The sequence below is a fragment of the Aquarana catesbeiana genome, linkage group LG05 (assembly GCF_042186555.1).
Source record: "Aquarana catesbeiana isolate 2022-GZ linkage group LG05, ASM4218655v1, whole genome shotgun sequence".
NCBI classification, from domain to species: Eukaryota; Metazoa; Chordata; class Amphibia; order Anura; family Ranidae; genus Aquarana; species Aquarana catesbeiana.
The window spans coordinates 424,978,914-425,000,611 of NC_133328.1; the positions used below are offsets into that span (position 1 = coordinate 424,978,914).

The window sequence follows — 21,698 nt, forward strand, 5'->3', positions numbered from 1 at the left end:
TCCATTTTCTGCTTATATACATGGACTTTTCTTTTAATATTTTATTATCATTTATATTTTAAAACTGCATGTATTTAGTTTTTTTTAATTTGCTCTGCACTATTTATTATTTGAAAAATCACTTTAATACACCTTCACTGCTTGTGACCATCCAAGGCCGGTGCTCGAGAACAGTGTTAGGACCTGTAAAAGCCAGACATAATGAAAGTAATGCACCTTATCCCTGCACCCCTTTATGGGCATAACCCTGCAGTGCCAGAGGGGCTCTATTGCAATGGTAAAGTTTATCTCGTTCCCGGAGTTCAGCTTTATTGAGGTGGATGCACAGTGTGTCCCTCTTTGTCAGTGGAGAAAGATTGAGTTTCCTCTCGTGGTGTTTCAGGTAGCTTTTAGTCTGCCAATGGCCTGCTCCAAAGTAGCACCTAGAAAGGCAAAAAATATATAATATTTTCAGGTATCCTGTGCGAGTGGGAACACACAAACACATAGCGGGGGGCGGAGTTTCTCATATTTGATTGCAAAAGTAAAAATCCACTTTAAAGCTACATGACAAAAAATGACGTTTCCGAAATATCTACTTATTTAGAGGTGCTTGGCTTCTCCCATTCAAAAACTGGTTGAGGACATTACTCATCATTTTCTTGTTAAGGGATGTGGTTAGAAAGAGCAGAATAGATTTCGTTTTCTGCTACTCCCAATTTAGTATTTTATTTAAAGGGGCATTTTGCATGCCTTCTGTAAGTAAACATTTTAGCCCATTTCTCATTTGTTGTGCATATACAGGAGGATGTGAAGTCAACATACCTGCTAGACAGCTGGAAAGATAATAGGGCAGATGTGTGAACATATAGAAATTACAACCCTTTGCCCCCTTTAGATTTCCTGGTGGGGCAGAGTTTTTTTTTTATGCTAGCCACATCTTTAATGTAAAAATATGATCTAAAGGTTTGCAGGTTAATGTCACAGACGTTGGCAGATGTATAAATGGTGTTTGGCTACAGAGGTCCATCATAAAAGGAATACAGGGGCTGCCAAGGGAAATTCTAGGTGCCTGCCTATTGTGCTGACTCTCTGGCATCCCTATGTACACAGGCTAGCCTTTGGTTTAATTGATGCTCAAATCTTACAATGACAGCATGAGGAGATGTATGGTTACTGATGATAATATAATAAAAACATACTGTATGTCAAGGTGTGAAACCAGCCCAGGACAAGTAGGCTAGAAAGTCAGAGAAAAGTCCTTAGTCCTTATCTGCCTACTTGCTTTGAGTCATTGACTTGTGATATTGAGGCAGAATATTGGCATAACAGTCAGGCAGTTAGGATTATCAGAAGAGCTCAGCAGTTTTTTTTCCCATAGTTTTAATTCTTCAGTTTTGTCAGTATCTAGCTACCTACCATTGAGCATTTTTTGTTTCCTTTCTTAAATGTTGCTTTAAATGTAAAGCACGATTACCATTCCTGTCTATATGCATGCACAATTTACACCAACCCTCTGTTCATTAGAACCCCATTTTGTGTGTGTTGTGTGTCTTTATTTTCTTTCTCTCTCTCTCTCTTTCCTTCTTTTTTTTTTTTTTTATACTTGTTCAGAGAAAAGAGGCGTTTACCATTGATAAGGTCGGAAAGAAATGATCTGCGTTTTTGTAAATGACAGTTTATAGATTCTTTTATTTCATCTTATTGCTTACTATAGAATATTAGCTTTGGCTGCATGTTGTAGCTGATCTCTAAAGACACCTTACAAATCTGTTCTGCTGTTCTTTGATGCTCTGAGATTTGGTAAAATGTATTGTGTGAAAATGCTTTAATCCTTAGCTGTAAAAAAAAAAAAAAAAATGGACTTCTTAAACCTTGTATGCAAACTTTTTAGATTGTGGTTCTTGTTTTTCTGTGTTATAGATACAACTTTACTGAGTATATTTTCTTTATCTGCACCAATATATTCTTTGGCCACTTTCCTAGGCATTCACCAAATCCTGAGCTGACCTGGAAGTTCTTCCTTTCATTTTATCTAAAATGAAAGTCCATCAACATGAAATTGTCTATTTTCTCTGTTACAGGAACTAGCGTTTCTTGTAAAACAAAAAATAAACCATAAGAGGATACAACAAAGGCTGGGCACTTCTGTGTGTGTATTTGTGTTTGTGTGTTTTTTTTTTTTTTTTCTTTTTTATTCTGTAGCAACAATTTGATTCAACTAAGCAAAAAACAGGAGCTTTGTGTACTGTAATCTGGACTGCTTACAACTGGCTGACCTGGTTGTATGTTTACATTTACATCTTGGTTCAAAAGGTTTGTTGACCTTGTCACCAAACACAGATGTACAGGGCATAAAACTCAAACGGCTAAGATCACACAAACTAGGTTAATGGATGAGGGGGAAGAGCCTAGTACAGAAAAATTGCTTGGCTCATTGAAAATGAAATATTGCTTACATACTTACTATCAATATAGATGTCGTGTGTGTGTGTATTTGTTTTTTTAATCAGATTGTACAGCATTTTAACATCAGGGTTTCAGAGTATTAGCCACACTGAAAGGAATCTGATGCATTTTATATGCTTTTTTTTTTTTTTTTAATTGTATTTATATAATATTTGTTTTTTGTGTTTACATTTTAGCACTGTGGGCTTCACAGAGACAGAACAGCACGAAGATGTCTGGTTAAAGCTGGATTCACACTGGTCCAATGTTAGACATTGCATGTGTTTCGCACTGCTGTGCAGATCACATGCGATGTCTGTGCGATGCAAATTCAGCCATACAGATTGTATGGCTGAATTTGCATCGCATACGCACCAAAATGGTGCGGGGCCCCTTTTTTGGTCCGCGCTGGAATCGGATCACATGCGATCCGATTCCTGCACCATTTGACAATTCGCACTGCGATATGCTAACCGATCTGAGGGTGTCATTAACTTTCTATTGACACCCGCAGCGGTTCGCATAGGGCAGTGTGAATTCCCTGAAAGTCCTATGCGATGCGGAAACCGGGACTGGAATCGCGCTAGTTCCCGCATTGCGTTAGTGTGAACCGGCACTCAGGTATGTGCGCACACTTTCTAAAATTCTTTATGAACCATTAAAATTTACATTTTTTGAGCCAGAAATGCAAACAAGCACCGACGTGTGCATTGCCATATTTTCATCAGGTTTTAAAGCTTGACTCCAGACAAAATCTGTTTCCCCATGTCCCCCCTCCCTCCCCCAAAACTGCAAATTTAAAGGAGAACTACAGCCAAAGCTTGTTTGGCTGTAGTTCTCCTGTGGATCACAGGAGTGCACTTCGTTTTGCACTCTTGTGACCTGTCTTCAGCAGACAGGGGGCTGAAATCCTCTGTCGTTACAGCAGAGCCAGACCAGGTTCGGGCAAGATCGCGACAGTGGAGTCAGGATTTGCCCACATGCCTGGACCGGCACTTGGGTCAGCCTCTCAGCGTGCCACTGAGAGCCTAGGCCAGCCACTCCTGCCCCCTCCACAGCCCAGTGCGCCAGTATATGTATGTAATAAATATAGAGAGAGAGAGAGAGAGATATATATATATATATATATATATATATATATATATATATATATATATATATATATATATATGTGTATACCGTATTTATCGGCGTATAACACGCACCCCAAGTTTAGGAGGGCAAACTTTTAGGAGGGAAGTTTAAGGAAAAAAACTTTTAGGAGGGAAGTTTAAGGAAAAAAACTTACATTTAAATGCCCATCAATGCAGCCTCATCAGTGTCCATCTGCAGCCTTGTCCATTTGCAGCCTTGCCCAGTGTAGCTGTTTGCAACATTTGTTTAAATTTGCCGCCGAGCCTGTGGGTTGTCCCGCAGCCCTGCCTCCCTGCTGTTTCAGAGTGGATGAGAGGAGCGAGTGCTGCCGAAAAAGAATGAGCTGAGTGTACTGTGTGCTCGGCTCTGCTCGCAGTCCCGCCATTGGACCTGTGTGATGTCCATCATAGGAGCTGGGCGGAACTGCGAGCGGAGCGGAGCCGAGTACACAGTACACTCGGCTCGGTCTTTTTTCGGCAGCACTCGCTCCTCTCATCCACTCTGAAACAGCAGGGGGGCGGCGTGACTGTGAGCGGAGCCGAGCACTCCGCTCGCTCTTTTTCAGCGGCACTTGCTCTTTTTTGGCTCAGACAGTGGGGATCGGCGTATAACACGCACCCACGATTTTCCCCTGATTTTAAGGGGAAAAAAGTGCGTGTTATACGCCAATAAATACGGTATATTATATATTTATTTTGTGTGTGTGTGTGTGTGGCGGGGGGGGGGGGGTCAGAGTAGAGAGCTAATGACTGCCAGTCAACAGCTCTCTGCTGAGGGAGCTGTGAGAACCTTAGCAGTCTGTCGGTGTTAGATCGTTCGGTTCGCAGTGTTTAAAGCCGGCGGGGGACAGATGCAGCATTGGATCGATTCTGCATCTGCCTAGGTAAGTATGATTGGGGGGAAAAAAAGTCCATGCTTCCCTTTCCCTTTTTAAATACTCATTAGGTCAAGGAGGGGATGAAGTGGTTGCATTAAGTATTGTCGGGGTGCATGCACATCTGCGAATGCACCCACACTCCGATTAGATCTAGGAACCCCAATGGGTGTTCCCACGCTAAGCGGCTGGAGGCAGCCATTGAAAGTGATGGGCAGTTGCACATGTTTATGGTCACTCAAATGTAATTGCTCTTCAGTGATCAGCCCTGGACATAGGCAGAGCAGTTATGCGTGAGAGTCTGCGATTAGCTGCATGAGCCAGCAGCCTCCCACAGCTAATTATGGGAACCCCCACTGGGGTTCTCCCATCTAATCTGAGTGCAAGTGCATTTGCAGGTGTGAATGCAAACATTGGTAATCGGAGCTTGAGGTGGGGGCATATTCTAATGGGGCCAAGTGTTTCTGTGCAAATTATGTAAGATAGAATTTGGATGTAGTCCTCCTTTTTAATATGACTACTTTTGAGTGCTTTAAGCATTTTGTTACCTTGCAATCCATGTTTGCTTTGATGAAACTGAAGTGTGTAAACTAAAGGCATCTTTATGAAGTTAATTGTAAAATAAATGCAAGGGTGTGCCACTCTTATTATATCACTTTCCTGTTCAGTTTCGTATGGTTCTTGGGAGTCCTCAGACAGCATCTCAAAGCTCCTCCTTGCAAATCTATTTTTCTCTATATATAAAAAATACAAAAAAATTGAATGTCATGTGTCTTTAAGTATTTTGCTGAAATTACACGGAGTTTCTAATAAAAGCATCCCTTCTCAAAACACATTACAGCAATAAGTTGACACTCCCAAGGATTACGCCAGCCACAGCATAGAAGGGGTGTAAAAGGAATGTTCAGTCATTTCAAGTACTTGTTTACATTTTATAGGAGTGCCTCTCTTCATTGATCATGATTGAGATCCACTACTTTCATTTTGGTTTAAATGGTAATATTATAAATTGCATAAAGGAAGTGATACCCCCCCCCCCCCCCCAGTAGATGCATTAAGTCAGCCGTTCTCAAGGCTGATGCTTCTAAAATCGCATTGTTGTGTCTTATGTACCTGTATCTGAAGCAGGGTATATATCATTCTCTGTACATGATCTTGAATGAAGTCTAAAGCTGGCTGTAGACTGATTCAAATCTCGGCTGGTTCTGCAGGGACCGCCCAATATTCAAACCATGTATGGGCAGGCTGATCAACTTGGGTACAACCAAAATCCTTTCTGATTTTTTTTTTTTTTTTTTTTCATGCGATTATTGCTAGTGGCTATGCAATAATCACTGTGTTCTCCGGTGGGGATGACTCCCTCCCCCCCTCCGGTGAACATAATAGCTCTGTGGGAGGGATTCCCCCAACAACCTGTGGTTGCAGGAAAGAAAATCAACTCCTCTATGGCCAGAATTACTCTCCCAATCAGATGTATAGCAGAGAGAATGTGTAGATTTTTTCCCCACAGACAATAGATGGGGATACAACTCTCTCCTTAAGAGTCACTCCACTTTTGTTAATAAAAAAAAAAAATCCCCTCCTAGGTGATCAATGTACCTTACAAGGATTTTAACAAACTTTGCCCTGGTTCACATTGGTGCGTTTTGACATGTCAAATCGGTGGCAATGGCACCGTCCTAATCGGTGCAAGGTTTGTGGTGCTGCACCGATTTCAAAAAGTAGTTTCTGTACTACTTTTTGTGATTTCGGGGGGTGCGATTTCCATTGATATCTGTGCAGACACCCGCACTGATGTCTGTGAAATCGCCACCGAAATCGGTACTTGCGTGAGTGAAATCACGCCAGTTCGGCTGAACTTGCACGGCTTCATTCCCGCAGCTCAGTGTGAACCTGGGCTTAGTTTTCTGTGATCTAATGATGATTGTGCATTGTCTGCATCCCTCTAGAAACGACGAAGCGTTTGGGAGTATTTTACCAAAATTGAAATTTTTGTTGCGGGGTGCCTAAAATTTGACCTGTAACTTGCTGCAGACTTCTGGAAAAGTCAGTGAGCCAATCACACAAGCAGGAAATTACATTTCTGGGGAAGCTCTGTATACCATCTGTGTACAGAATGCCTCCAGGTTGCCATATTGCATTGAATTTTACATAAAATTTCAGCACCTCACATTGAAAAGGAAATATAATTTTTAATAACATTAAAATGATTGTAAACAATCACCTTGTAAAACAACCTATTCAGTTTAAACTAGAAATGAAAGGCAAAACATTTGTGTAAAGATATAAAAAAAAAAAATATATAAATACCTTTTTTTAAAAATGTATTTATCCCCCCTCCCCCCCATTTCTAAATGATCACATTCCTTATGTTCTCAGCTGCGGAAGAGCTGTGGGAGGAGAAACGGGGGTGTGAGGTGGGTGTCAGGATAAGTCTAATCAGTGGAGAGCTGGCTGAGTTCCCAGCACAGCTAGAGAACTGATCATTCTGTGTTCTCCCTGCTTAGTGTGGTCAGTTTGTAACGGGAAAGCAGAGGGACTGGCAGGAACATTTTACACAAAGGAAGCAATACAAAGAGAACAGGGTACTTTCTCATATAAATACATGGTACAGCAGGCATCGGGAACAAGAAATGTTGGGGGTAACAAATACTTTAAATAAATTACAATATGGCTTGAGTAGCAATTTCATATGTGAAGCCTCAATTCTCATATTTTATCTCATCTTTTATTTAATTAGGTAATCTATTGTGTTTGTGCCCTAAAATTGGGTTTTTAGTGTATTTTTACTGAAATTTTGTGTTTTGTAAACAGTTGCACTGATATTGTGTTATTGAACTACCACTATTTTATTCTCTGAGGTGTCTGTTTTCATAAAATATACAATGTTTGGGGATTTTACACTATCTTCAGGCCTAAGACTCCATACACACTTGCCTTTTTGGGATCAAGGCAGAATCGCTGTGATTCTGCTTGCAATCTCAAAACGCACCACAATTGTAAAAGTTTCAGGTGCCATTATTTTTAATGGCACCTAAAATGCGGTTTTCTTGTGGTTGTCGTGTGGCAATCACAGCAAATCTCTTCACATGATGCATGTTGCCCAAAAAAGGGCAAGAGCTTCTTTTGGGCAACAGGCTTCACACGTTTCGTTTTGCAATGTGATGAATTATGGAAAAAACACATCGTGCTTTACATGCCATTGAAAATAATAGAACCTGTGTTTTGCAATTTTGTAGTGCGTTTTCGCTGCCATTCTGCCGCAATCCAAAAAAAACCCAATGTAAATGGAATATATATAACCCCAGTATTGTTTTTTTTTAAGGCGGCTGGCTTTCTCTTGAAAGCGTTTCAAGAGGCTCATGAGCTGCTGGAACGCTTTCAAAAGCGGCTGTGTCTCCTGGGCTTACCGTTTCCCCTGCCTTGTCCAAGAAAAAAAAATCATACGGTGTGGCCAGCTGGTCACAGAGGTGATAAAAGACCAGATTGTCTTTGATGTCCTCTATGGCCTTGGAGGACTGGAGCGATCCAGTCCAGGGTCGAAGTAATCAAAATTTTTTTTTTTTTTTATTGATCTTTTGCTTTTAAAGGTAAAGGGGGGATTTGGTGTCTTTTTAGCCCCAGATCTCTCCATAAAGAGAACTTGTTATCCTTCTTTCTATTTCAAAAGGTGTTTAAATTTAGTAACAGGAATAAAAGTAATCAAAAACACACAAAAAAAGGAACCGTGTTAAAAAAATAAAATAAAATAAAATAAAAATGAAGCGTGCTAGACCTCCTCTAATGGTAAACTGTAAAGGTGTTTAAAGCATCGTCTATAGAGATTTTGAAGTACCGTAGTTTGTCCTGATTCAGCTTGTATAACAGTGTAAATTTGCTGTCTCCTCAAAATAACGCAACACACAGCCATTAATGTCTAAACCGTTGGCAACAAAAGTGAGTACACCCCTAAGTGAAAAAATTTTGTGTGGCCACCATTATTTTCCAGCACTGCTTTAACCCTCTTGGGCATGGAGTTCACCAGAGCTTCACAGGTTGCCACTGGAGTCCTCTTCCACTGCTTCATGACGACAACATGGAGCTGGTGGATGTTAGAGACCTTGCGCTCCTCCACCATCCGTTTTGAGGATGCCCCACAGATGCTCAATAGGGTTTAGGTATATAGACATGCTTGGCCAGTCCATCACCTTTACCCTCAGCTTCTTTAGCAAGGCAGTGGTTATCTTGGAGGTGTGTTTTGGGTCATTATCATGTTGGAATTCTGCCCTGCGGCCCAGTCTCCGAATGGAGGGGATCATTCTCTGCTTCAGTATGTCACAGTACATGTTGACATTCATGGTTCCCTCAATGAACTGTAGCTTCCCAGTGCAGGCAGCCACAGACCATGGCACTCCAACAACCATGCTTGACTGTAGGCAAGACACATTTGTCTTTGTACTCCTCACTTGGTTGCCGCCACACACGCTTGACACTATCTGAACCAAATAAGTTTATCTTGGTCTCATCAGACCACAGGACATGGTTCCAGTAATCCATGTCCTTAGTCACCCAACCCATTCAACCTCTGCAGCAATGCTGGCAACACTCATATGTCTATTTCCCAAAGACAACTCCTGGATATGATGCTGAGCACGTGCACCCAACTTCCTTGGTCGCCCATGGGGAGGCCTGTCCTGAGTGGAACCTGACCTGTTAAACCGCTGTATTGTCTCGGCCACCGTGCTGAAGCTCAGTTTCAGGGTTTTGGCAATCTTCTTATAGCCTAGGCCATCTTTATGTAGAGCAACAATTCTATTTTCAGATCCTCAGAGAGTTCTTTGCCTTGAGGTGCCATGTTGAACTTCCAGTGACCAGTATGAGAGAGTGAGAGTGATAACAACACCAAATGTAACACACCTGCTCCCCATTCACACTTGAGACCTTGTAACACTAACGAGTCACATGACACCGGGGAGGGAAAATGGCTAATTGGGCCCAATTTGGGCATTTTCACTTGGGGGTGTACTCACTTTTGTTGCCAGTGGTTTAGACATTAATGGCTGTGTGTTGTTATTTTGAGGGGACAGCAAATTTACACTGTTATACAAGCTATACACTCACTACATTACATTGTAACAAAGTGTAATTTCTTCAGTGTTGTCACATGAAAAGATATAATAAAATATTTACAAAAATGTGAGGAGTGTACTCACTTTTGTGAGATGCTGTATAATATTTGGGGGTTCTAAGTACTTTTCTAGCAAAAAATACTAAACTTGTAAACAAATAAACAAAGTGCCAGAAAAGCTTGATCTTCAAGTGATTAAATATGCGTTCAAAAAGTGCATAAATGGCTCTGGCAGAGAAAGTGTTTAAGTGTATCCAGTTTAACCACTTCAATACAGTGTATTTTCACCCCCTTCCTGTCCAGACCAATTTTCAGCTTTCAGTGCTGTTACACTTTGATAATTGTGCGGTCATGCAACACTGTACCCATATAAAATTTTGATAATTTTTTTCCCCACAAATATAGCTTTCTTTTGGTGGTATTTGATCACCCCTGCGGTTTTTATTTTTTGTGCTATAAACAAAAAAAAGCGAAAAAAAAACACTTTTTTTACTTTTTGCTTTAATAAATATCCCATTAAAAAAAAAAAAAACACATTTTTGCCTCAGTTTAGGCTGATATGTATTCTACATATTTTTGGTAAAAAAAAATCTCAATAAACGCATATTGATTGGTTTGCGCAAAAGTTATAGCGTCTACAAAATAGGGGATACATTTTTATGGCATTTTTATTGTTGTTTTTTTTTTCTAGTAATGGCAGCGATCTGCGATATTGCGGCGGACACATCGGACACTTTTGACACTATTTTGGGACCATTCACATTTTATACAGCGATCAGAGCTATAAAAATGCATAGATTACTGTGTAAATGTGACTGGCAGGGAAGGGGATAACACTAGGGGGCGAGAAAGGGGTTAAATGTGTATCCTAGGGAGTGATTCTAACTGTAGGGGGAGGGGACTCACAAGCGGAGGAGACCAATCGGTGTTCCTCTGTACTGGAAACACACCATCGGTCTCCTCTCCGTTGACAGGACGTGGATCTGTGTGTTTACAAACACACAGATGCACGATCCTGCTGTGTTCACAGGCAATCGCGGGTACCTGGCGGACATCGCAGCCGCCGGGCACCCGCATCGGGTCCCTAGTGACGTGGTGGACGCACGCTCACACCCCCTAGAGCAGGGATATGCAATTAGCGGACCTCCAGCTGTTGCAGAACTACAATTCCCATAAGGCATAGCAAGACTCTGACAGCCACAAGCAAGACACCCAGAGGCAGAGGCATGATGGGACTTGTAGTTTTGCAACAGCTGGAGGTCTACTATTTGCATATCCCTGCCCTAGAGGCTCAGGAATTAAAGACTTCATATGACGGTGCCCGGAGGGACAAAGGGTTCCTGCCGCCGTCATATGACTTTGCGCGGTAGGGAAGTGGTTAAAAAAAGCAAGATATAATACATTGCTGTTTACCAGTCCTCCAGTGTGGTGGGTTCCATTAGTTTTCTTTTCTAAAATAAAAACATTTTTCAGCAAGTACAGGAAATACCTTTTTAGGCCCCTTTCACACGGGCACCATCAGTTTAGCCACGTTAAAAACGTATCAGTTCTTATCCGTTGCTTCATCCATCTTCATCCGTCATCTGTTCCGTTAATCTCCGTTTTCATCCGTCTTCCGTTCCGTTAATATCCGTCTTCATCCGTTAATGTACACGTTTACATCCGTTTTTTCATCCGTTTTCATTCATTTACAGCAGTTTCTTTGCATTTAAAGAAATTACCTAGAAAGCCTTGCTCCACCCATCCTACACTGCCATGCGTGAACAATTTGCCGAATACTTTCTATCTCCATCAGGAGAAGTTTCATGGCAGTACCTATATATATATATATATATATATATATATATATATATATATATATATATATATATATATATATATATATATATATATATATATATATATATATTGCAGTGCAAATTTTAATTTATTAATTTGGGTATTTCATTGTGTTTTGATAGCATAAAAAGACACAAAAGCACATGATATGTTCAAAACAGTTTTAGTTTTATTATTCTGCATAACCCTTTTAAAATAAAGATTTTTTCACTTTGTTTTTTTATTTGTCAAAGTATGAACTTTGAATTATTTCTTCAAAACGGATCTTAACTGATCGGACGTTGACGGACATTGTCAGTTAATATCCATTTTGACGGATCTGGACGTAGCTTTGTACGTTAAAAAAAACGGATAAAAACGGAAGCGGAGGTTAACTGATGGTAACGGATGGTCATCCGTTTGCCCATAGGAATGCATTGTCGTCCGTCGACGGATGGAAGAAAAACGGATAGACGGTCCGTCCGTGTGAAAGGGGCCTTATGTTCTGCCAGAAATGGAGTATCCTTGTCACTTCCTGTGAGCTGGAAGGAAAGCACAAATATTTATTTATCGTGCATAAACCACTAGTCAATGGGTCCAATGTGTAATGGAGGTGAAAGAAGGCAGACATGTTTTTATATTATCCAGTTTGTGTGATAACCACGGCATTCCTCCATGGATACAGTGGAGAAGTGAGCATAACCACTCACTCAAGAGATAGGAGGTGTCTAATGCCCCGTACACACAATCGGACATTGATCGGACATTCCGACAACAAAATCCATGGATTTTTTCCGACGGATGTTGGCTCAAACTTGTCTTGCATACACACGGTCACACAAAGTTGTCGGAAAATCCGATCGTTCTGAACGAGGTGACGTAAAACACGTATGTCGGGAAAACGGGGCAGTAGCCAATAGCTTTCATCTATTTATTCTGAGCATGCGTGGCACTTTGTGCGTCGGATTTGTGTACACACGATCGGAAATTCCGAAAACTGATTTTGTTATCGGAAAATTTTATAGCCTGCTCTCAAACTTTGTGTCGGAAAATCCGATGGAAAATGTGTGATGGAGCCCACACACGGTCGGAATTTCCGACAACAAGGTCCTATCACACATTTTCCGTCGGAAAATCTGACCGTGTGTACGGGGCATTATGCTGGCCATACACTATATGAAAAATTGGCCAAAACTCGGTCATTTGGCCAGTTTGTTTGTTTTTCGACCAGTTAATGGGCACAAAATCTAAAATCGTTGGAAAGTTTTTGAACCGAAAAAACGAAGGACAAGTTTGGAAATCTTCTAATGAACGATAAATTGAAAGGTTATTGTGTTGGCCGTCCGAACTGTTTGCACTAGGTGTATGTAAAAAAAAAAAGAACAAAAAATGGATTCATTTTATGTCCACTAAACGATTTATCGGTCATTACATGATGGCACTATCGTTTGCTCTCACAGCCGAATGTTCGCTTTTCAAAAAATTGGGTTCGGCTGATTTTTTTTTTTTTTTTGTATGGTGTATGGCCAGCATTACTTTCAGGATTGACAGTTCACAATAAAGAGAAGAAAAACATAAAAAAACGAATGCAGCCACTACATCTAAGGATGTAAAGCTGGTAATGTGGGGTTTTTTTTTTTGGGTCTTTTTACCTGAGACATTTTTGAAAAGTCTTACAGTTTTGCCTGTGCAATAAAAATGATGTTATACGGGTGCTATGTATAGGTTTGTGTGTGTATAATATTTACATGAATGGGACAGAGAACTTGTTAGGATCCTTACAAATGGTTTACTTTATAAAGCAGGCTCCTTTCTGGCCATCAGGAAAATCCTGCAGTTTCTCAGCTTGTTGTAGTTTTTGTTTTTGTTATGGCTCCTCAGAAAGCAAATTCATGTTTGGAGGGAATGCGACTGATTAGTCTACAAAGGAGACACATGAAATGGTGTTTAGAATGCGTTTTGTGATCCTTGCCCAGCTGCATTTCCATAGCCCTCTGGTCACATGATGAGTGGGAACATTTTCTTTCCATCATGTGTCTTAAAGAATTATGCTCAAAAAGTGTTCAAAAGCATAAAGCCACTCCCAGTAAACATCCTTGTAGGCATGAATAGGGGTTTCACTGCAGGAGAAGCCATCAACTTTGATTTGGTCCCAGAGAGGAAAAACATCACACTTGTTTCAAATATGTCTGTTACTGATATAGGAAATTGACCTCTTACTAGCCACCATTCTGCTGTTTATTGTCTGCAAAAAGGATTTTCCTCTTAAGGATTTCCTGACAAATCTAAAGATACTGGAACAATCCAAAGGATCGTTTTTGTTTTCGTGGATGAACAGTGAGACCGAAGTTTAAAATCTATTGTTAAAATAGTCTCTGAAATTCTATTTCCAGTGTAAAACATTCATTTTGGTATCTGATTATCTGCCATGACTTCAGAGGCTATCAAAGGGGAAAAAAGCTTTAAATTCCATGAAATCTGTATGCGTCAATCAATTTAATGTCCCATCATAGGTTTCATTCAGTGGGGATAAATGGCTACCCCTGGGCACAGTAATTTCCCCTGAGAAATGCAGTAAGTGCCCAACATGCAAGTGATGGAAGTGAAAGAATAGCCAGCATTTTTAATAGATGAAATGTCTTTATTGTAGACTTCTACAAATGTTGGCAGAGATTGAGTTTTAAAAAAAAAATTCCCTTTTTTAAAAAAATGTATTTACACTTTTACAGCCAAATTGGGATAGCCTCTACTTTTTGTTAAATGTTTTTATTTACATTTTCACATAGAATAACAGTATTTCTAAATTATTGCTTACTATTTTACTTCTACCTATATTTCATCTGCTATGTACTGTTCGGCCCCATGTACACTGCTGCTGCTAAACGGACGTTCAAGGGCAGTTGGACACTTTTTTTTTTTTTTTTTCAACTGCCCCTGAACTCATTCAATGCTATCTTATGTGTACATGTACTCAGGTTTGTTTACTGTCGTTTTTAGGCAGTTGCGTTTTTATAGGCCTTTTTTCTTTTTAAGGCAAAAAAATGAGTTCAGACGCCAAAGTTTCCAACTTTTCCGACCCACGTTTCAATGTTTTAACACACGTTTAGCCGCATTTCCTTTTATAGGCGTTTTTCGTTTTTGGCCATTTTTTTTTTTTTTCAAAAACGCTTCTAAACGCAGACGCGGCAAAATGGACATTTTAAAAGTGGGTTACTATCTGTCACGTTAAATCGTTCAGGAGAGGTTGTTAAAACGTCCCGTGAACATGAAGCCTAAAAGGGATTGTAAAGGCATAAGGTTTTTTTACCTTGATGCATTTGGATAAAAAAAAAAGTCTGTGCAGCAGCCCCCCTTATGAGGTTCCTCAATGTCCACAAGTGTCTCAGCTGTCCAAGATTTTCCTTCCTGATTGGCTGAGACACAACAGTGGCACCATTGGCTCATGCTGCTGTCAATCCAAGTCAGCTAGCCAATCAGGGAAAAGAGGGGGCGGGGCCGGGCGGAGGCTCTTTGTCTGAATGGACCCAGGGAGCTGTGACTCCGCTCGGGTACTCCCATAGCAAGCTGCTTGCTGTGGGGGCACTGAACAGGAGGGAAGGGCCAGGATCACAGGCGAGGGACCCGAGAAGTGGAGGATCTGGACTGCTCTGTGCAAATCCCATGCAACAGAGCAAGTATGTAAAACACATGTTTGTTATTTTTATAGGGAAGAAAACAAGCCTTTACAATCACTTTAAAGGGGAGGACTGGGGAGTTGTTTACTATGATTAACCCTGTCTGTACTGTGCTGGAGGATATCATCAGTTATGTAAACTAGAGGTGTATGTACTAGCAAAGAGTTAAAATCTAAAGGCTTTGGTGGTACATGGTTTGTCAATGCACCTTTTAAAAAAAAAAAAAAAAAAAAAAAAAAGATTTTTAAACATGCATTGTGAATGAGAACACATAAATATATATAGTGTGTGTGTGTGTGTGGGGGGGGGGGGGTTCTCAAATTTTAAATGCAAAATTGAAAATACATTTTAATTATATTCTATCTCTTACCTAGTTATCTCTTGCACAGGGTATTGTGCCTCATGTAAAAGCACCTCATCAATATTAACCATTTACCACATTAAAATGTTGGCAGACGTGACACTTTTTATATAAGGGACCATTGTTCTCTGTAAACCTTCTTCTCTTTTTTTTTTTTTTTCCCCTTCCTTCTTTAGAATAAGAATGCCAAAGCCTTGCAAGTGATCTTCCTTTTTATCTACACTTTTTTCATAGAAATATGGTGAAAACATCTCATTATACTGTACAATAAAAGGAAACCTGTATTAAGAAATGGGTAGGCTATCATTCCTGAACCAGTTCTTAAAATGCTAGTTGCCTGGCTGTTTTTTTTTTTTTTTTTTTGTTTTTTTTGCCTACACGATAAAATGCACACGTTAAGTCTGAAGATTAAGGGGGTTATAAAGTAAACAGTTTTTCATGTTTTTACTATATGCAATAAAACACTATCTGTTTTAAAAATGAAATATTAAAGTGGTTTAAACCTTGTAAACCTAAATTATTTCAGTACCTGCAGTGCACCTTTAATATCACTCCTGGCCTTGCTCCTATTTCCTAGTAATCACCCTTTGCCTTCTCAAGCTATTTTGTCCAACACTAAGCAATCCATGGCAGCAGCCAATTCCTTCTCTAGATGATTGACAGAGGTGACAAATGTACACACTTCCCAGCCATGTTTTGCAAAAGGGGATGTGTCTACTCCTGACTGTGCTGTTGATTTCCCTCTCGGCTGATGAGTGCCAGATATTGGTCTGTGGGGGCATAGCAAAGTAGTAACTGACTACTTTTTTTTGTCTTGCTTTGTTAGACTAAAACCTCAGATGGAATCATCCAGGTGGAGACAAGTCGCTGCTCTGATTCCGTGTGTGTAGAATTCAGTCTGAGCTATTGAGCTCTATAAATTAACTAATTACAGCAAAAATATATACAAAACCATATAAATGTAAAAGTGATAAACCTATGTTTTATCTCCAATTAGAACTTTGTGAAGTCCATAAAGACCTCTTCCCTTGATTCATGTAAAGTACATGTAAAACTCTGCACAGGCTTGTATTGGTGATTATACAGTAGATGCTAAGTACATTTATTATCCCGAACAGTCAGTGCATTTAATGGGACATAGGAGTTAAGCAGGTTCCCTTTATGGAGAGATCTGGGGACTATTAGATCTCAGATTCCTCCTTTGTCCTCCAGAGCAGCCCATCAAACCGACATCGATTTGATTAGCTGCTGTACAAGTTTAACAAATTTGTAAATCAACAAAAACTGAAACCAGAAGTCACAAAATCCTCATCCCTTCCGGTTTCAAATGTCAAAAAAGGTGTATCTTCATGGTGCATCCAATGCAGCCAGCTGCATTGGTCCGGGGCTTCCTAGTGGGACAGGAGAGCCCGGGAAAGATGGTGGTAGGAGGGGGATCCCCTTCTGTGACCTCCAAAAGTAACTGGCCAGCTGTATAGTTGCTTGAATTGTTTTTCTTTCCTGACTGCAAAGAATATACCTAGATCATGGCAGCAGCTGAAAAAAAGGTGGGGGTTGTAAAAAGAAATACTAGCTGTTTTAATTTTAAGGGCTTAAAAAGGGGCGTGGATAATGTGTTTTTTTTTTTTTTGTTTTTTGTTTTTTTTTTTTTTTTTTTTGCTTTTCCGTGCTTTACGTTTTACCTTTTTATCTAGTTTTCCTTCTTTCTTTTTGATTTTTTCTTGTTGAAAAAAGTTTGCATGGTACAGAAAGTTTGACTTTTTGAATACCCTTTATTGGCTAACTGAAGTTATTAAAGATGCAACTTTCGGGATGTTTTGGATCCCTTCTTCAGGCTCCATGATGAAAATTCTTTACTGAGAAATTTTAAACTGGTGGTGTTGTATTTCTAACTTGCCTGAATATGACATTTCAATGTTTTCTTGCAGTGTAAAGGTTGCTATGGACATGATTTGTCAGTGCTGACTTCAGCAGACTTACAGTATAATGGGTTTACTTAAGCACTGAAAAAGATAAAGCTTTCTGCACAGTAAAACAACCTCAAGAACCTCCATTTGTGTACATTAGTAATTTATATCCAGCAACTGAGGAAAATGTGGAAACCCAGTAACGACACAGGAGCTCGCTAGGCTATTGTGTGACCTGCTTCAGTCAGAAGTTCGGAAATGTTGCAAATGGTCCATGTCAACTTATTTAATACATTTCCTTTCTATAGGTTGTTTCGTTATTAAAGTAGAATTACAAGAATGTTTTTTTTTTTTTCCATTTTGTGTAGGGGGGGGGTGTTATAAATTTATTTACCATCTGTGTCCCATTGCGGAGATTTTCCTTCACTTCCTGCCCCATAGCCAAACAGGAAGTGAGTGGAAATCCCTCCAAACTAAGGGTATTCCTTGGGGACACCCTAGGTCCCCATGGGAAGATTTCTGCTCTATTACTTTTATGGGGAAAACCCAAAAATTTGGGTTTACTTTTACTTTCAATGATAATGGTTAATCAGGACAAATGGAGCCAGTGAATTTACTTAACAGGGGCACAGACAGCAATAAATTGTAATCCCTCTTCGCTGTCCAAAACCCCCCAAAAAAGTTTTGCCTTTAGTTCTACTTTAAGGTTGTGACTTGGCCAGTCAGTCGAGTGTGACTTGGCCAAGGCAAGAGATATTGAAGTGAATAGACCTCGCAACACTTTTTTTTGTAACACACATAGGTTTAAGTTTAGCCCATGGAAAATATTAGAATCTTACGACCACTGTAAACAGCGTGGATGGAGGAACCTTATCTCCAGGCTATTGTATTCAGACTGCCACAGCTTCTGCAGCTGTCTGAATACCTGAACAATGTCTGTATCTGATTGGATGCAGTCACTGTTTTGGCTGTAGACACTGACTGTTCAGTTGACAATTTCCTGCCTAGCTTCTTAGATTTTTTTTTTCAATGGAAGTCTGATGAGCCAGATGGTACCCATGACCCAGAATTTTGGCTGGTTCAGCAGACCTTGGCTGTCATTCAGACTGTGTATGGCCGGTTCACACTGGTGCGACGCGAGAACACTGCGAATCCACTGCGTGTTCCCGCATCGCATGTCAGTTCACACTGCCATATGCGAATCGCTGGGGAGTGTCGATACATTGTTAACGACACCCCCAGTTCAGCTTGCATATCGCACTGCGAACTGACAGTTCGGACATGAATCGGAACGCATATGTGTGAACACACATGTGATCCGATTCTGGTCCGAACAGAAAAAAGGGTCCTGTGCGTGTTTGCACCGAATGCGGTGCGATATCAGCCATACTATCTCTATGGCTGATATCGCACCACACAGACATCGCATGCAATGTGAACGGCAGTGCGCTGCGAATTACATGCAATGTCTGTGCGATGTTTGGCATCGCACCAGTGTGAACCGGCACTAAAGGTTCTCTTGTATTTTGACATTATGCTACTTTCTGCGATACATAGTTTTCAGGGTTGGGGCTCGTTCACATGGACACTCAGACCCGTGTAGCATAAAGAGTCGTGTGTAAATGGCACACTTCCTGTCTCTTTATGTCTGTGCTTTTTTCTTTACTGTGTCTATGGGGGTAGGCATTATTGTCTCACAGGCTGGACTTCAGATATGTCTACCTTCATCTCTGTTCCATGGTGGGTTGGTGGGACTAGTAGTTTACACAAGAAAGATAAAGATGTTTATTCAAATGACAGGAATGCTGCATTTCTGTCGAGATCAACGGGTACATACTGAAAATGTTCTTCTGAAAAAGGAAAACTAATAGAGGCATCACTTTGATGGACTAGTAAGCTCTAATATACTATGTTTTGGTTTTGGATTTAGATGTGCTTGAATCCATGTGTTGAGTGTCCCTGCAAATATTGAAAGGTAGTACTGCAGAGAGCTGCATGAAAGGACAGCATGGAGATGAGTGTATTTAACACATCACACTTCCCCTTTTCTGAGAGATTTCATGAAGCTCTCTTTTAATGATTGATTTCAGGTATGGATGCCCCTGAAAGCTTGAAATCCGCATAGTAGACACCGCTACTTCAGTGATCTCCACTTGCTTCCACGTTCTAGGATGTCAGTCACTCGACAATTGTGCCATTCAGAGAACACTTTGTTTTCTTAATGATTGCAAAGCTTTCTCAGATTGGACAAGGTGGAGAGTGTGATGTCACTGCCCTGCCTCTCCACCTCCTCCAATTAGAGAATGCTTTGCAGAAATTAGAAGTTAAGCAGACAAGGCAGTGCATGAGTTTAGGGATGGACACCGTATAATTGCATTCAGGACCTGCTTGCTCCATTCTGTAAGGAAGAAAGACTTTTATATATTACCTGGCAACCTGTGACAGCCATAGAAAAGACTCAGAGTTTAAAGAACCTTTACTCTGTTATTATAGAGGTGACCATTTCTGAACCTGTCCTTTTTTCAAAATGTTATTTACTTGGCTGTGATGTTAATTCAATGGTCGCTATACTTTCTGATGTTCTGACCTAGAACAAGTATTCAGACCTTGAGTTCTGACTTTCTGATCTGCTTGTTTGTTGCAGGTCAGCGACTCAGAAAGCATTAAAGGAAGAATCAGTTGGGCAAATGGCATTGGGGACGGAGGTCAGCAAAGGAATCCCCTGGATTTTCTGGAAGTGCGACTTTAAGGTACAAGTAATTAACTTCTAAGTACATTGGCTCCTCGTCTCTGGGATTCACTGAGCCCTGCTTTATATTTAGCCTGTTTGGAACCTCAATATTTCCTACTGAGGCTTTGAAATATATTTTCATTTTAAGCTGTCCAGGTAATTTTAGTTGATTTGGCAATTTTCAGAACCCATTGATTGTAAAAAGTTTTTTTGTTCACCACTCCACATTGAGTGCGTGTACATCCAATATTTAGCTCTTCTGATGTACTTGTGATTTTTTTTTTTATTGCCCATCAAACAGTAATTTAGAAAAATAGAATTTTCTCTGATCAGGTTTGCTCTCTCCACAAACAGAAAAGGTAACTAAACTGTCCATTCTATAATCAGATGTTTTGCATCATGGATGCCAGTCTTCAATAGGCTATGAAAGTAGATGGTTTTCCTAAAGACTCATTCCGACTATGCTACATGCATTGATGTGGTGCCATTCATTCTAAATAGCACAGCTCACCCTGCCAATGGACAGTGTGTGCTGCCAGAGATGCAAGCTAGATGTTTGGTGTGTTGGCAGCCCATTCATTTTCCCTTAAGGGTGGATTCACACTGCCCTGCTGCATTTTTGCTAAAGGGAAGCTAACCTACAGTTTTCATGCAGGTTAAAGTGGTTGTGAACCCTTATAGACCACTTTTTACTATAGGTAAGCCTATAATAAGTCTTACCTGTAGCTACCCCATATATCTCCTAAACCTGAACAGTTTAGGATATATCCCCTGTATCAGCATGTGCCGACGTCATCGGCACATGCGCACTGAAGCAATGGTTGTTGCTTCAGCTAGTGGGCCATTACCAGCGGCTCCCGCATGCATCTGCGGGAGTTACGTCATTACAGCTCCGGCCAACAGTGCCGGACCCCGCGATACCCAGAAGTAACTCCGGGGGCGATGTTGCTGGCTGGAGCGGTATATGGGGACTTCGATCTACTGTAAGTATTTCATAATGAGCTAGCATGCTATGCATAGTGCTCATTATGCCTTTGTCTTGCAGGTTTTTCTTTTCTTAGTATTGTGGGTTTACAACCACTTTAACTTCGCTTTCCCATAGACTTGTATGAGGTCCTGCCAGGGTGGATTTGATTTAAATCAACCATTTTAAATCCTAATTTAAATCGCTAGTAAAAAGGCTTGATTTAAATCAACTTGATTTTTAAATCATAATTCTGAAAGAGCAACTGTCATCTCTGTTCTGCAGCAGCTCCTCCTCTGACCCGCTGTTGACTCACCAACAGTCCCATTCACTTTAATGGGACGGCTGGTGATGCGGCAGTGACACAACAAGGTAAGGGACATGGCGGCAGCAGGTGAGTGGATGCCTGCTAACAGGCGCTGCCATGATGGATCTGAAATGATAGGTGCTCTTTAAATGTAAGGACTTAATCTTGCAGGTAGTTAGAATCTTTTAATATTTGCAAACAAAATGAAGGTTTCATATTTGGGAATATTTACTAACCTGACAGCTTATTATTCTAAACTGGGTCTATTTTACGACCTGTTGCCATTTTGCTCCTCAAGGGAGGAATAAAGCAGTTCAAGCTATGTGCAGAAAGATCACACCGTTTATAAGCTGCTTAACCGCGTAAGGACCGAGCCTCTTACTGAGATTTGGAG

The 21,698-nt window shown here is 40.5% G+C and overlaps 1 protein-coding gene across 12 annotated transcripts in view; it reads left to right on the forward strand.

The window, feature by feature from the left end:
• ZNF516 (zinc finger protein 516) overlaps positions 1-21,698 on the forward strand; it is a 160,658-nt gene that overhangs the window by 35,888 nt on the left and 103,072 nt on the right. For 7 of the 12 annotated variants that reach the window (XM_073631230.1, XM_073631236.1, XM_073631233.1 and 4 more), the window contains exon 2: positions 19,947-20,052. The exons of the other annotated variants lie outside the window; for them this stretch is intronic. The gene's annotated coding sequence lies outside the window, so the exon portion shown is untranslated. The remainder of the gene's footprint in view (positions 1-19,946; positions 20,053-21,698) is intronic. 12 annotated transcript variants of the gene reach the window in all.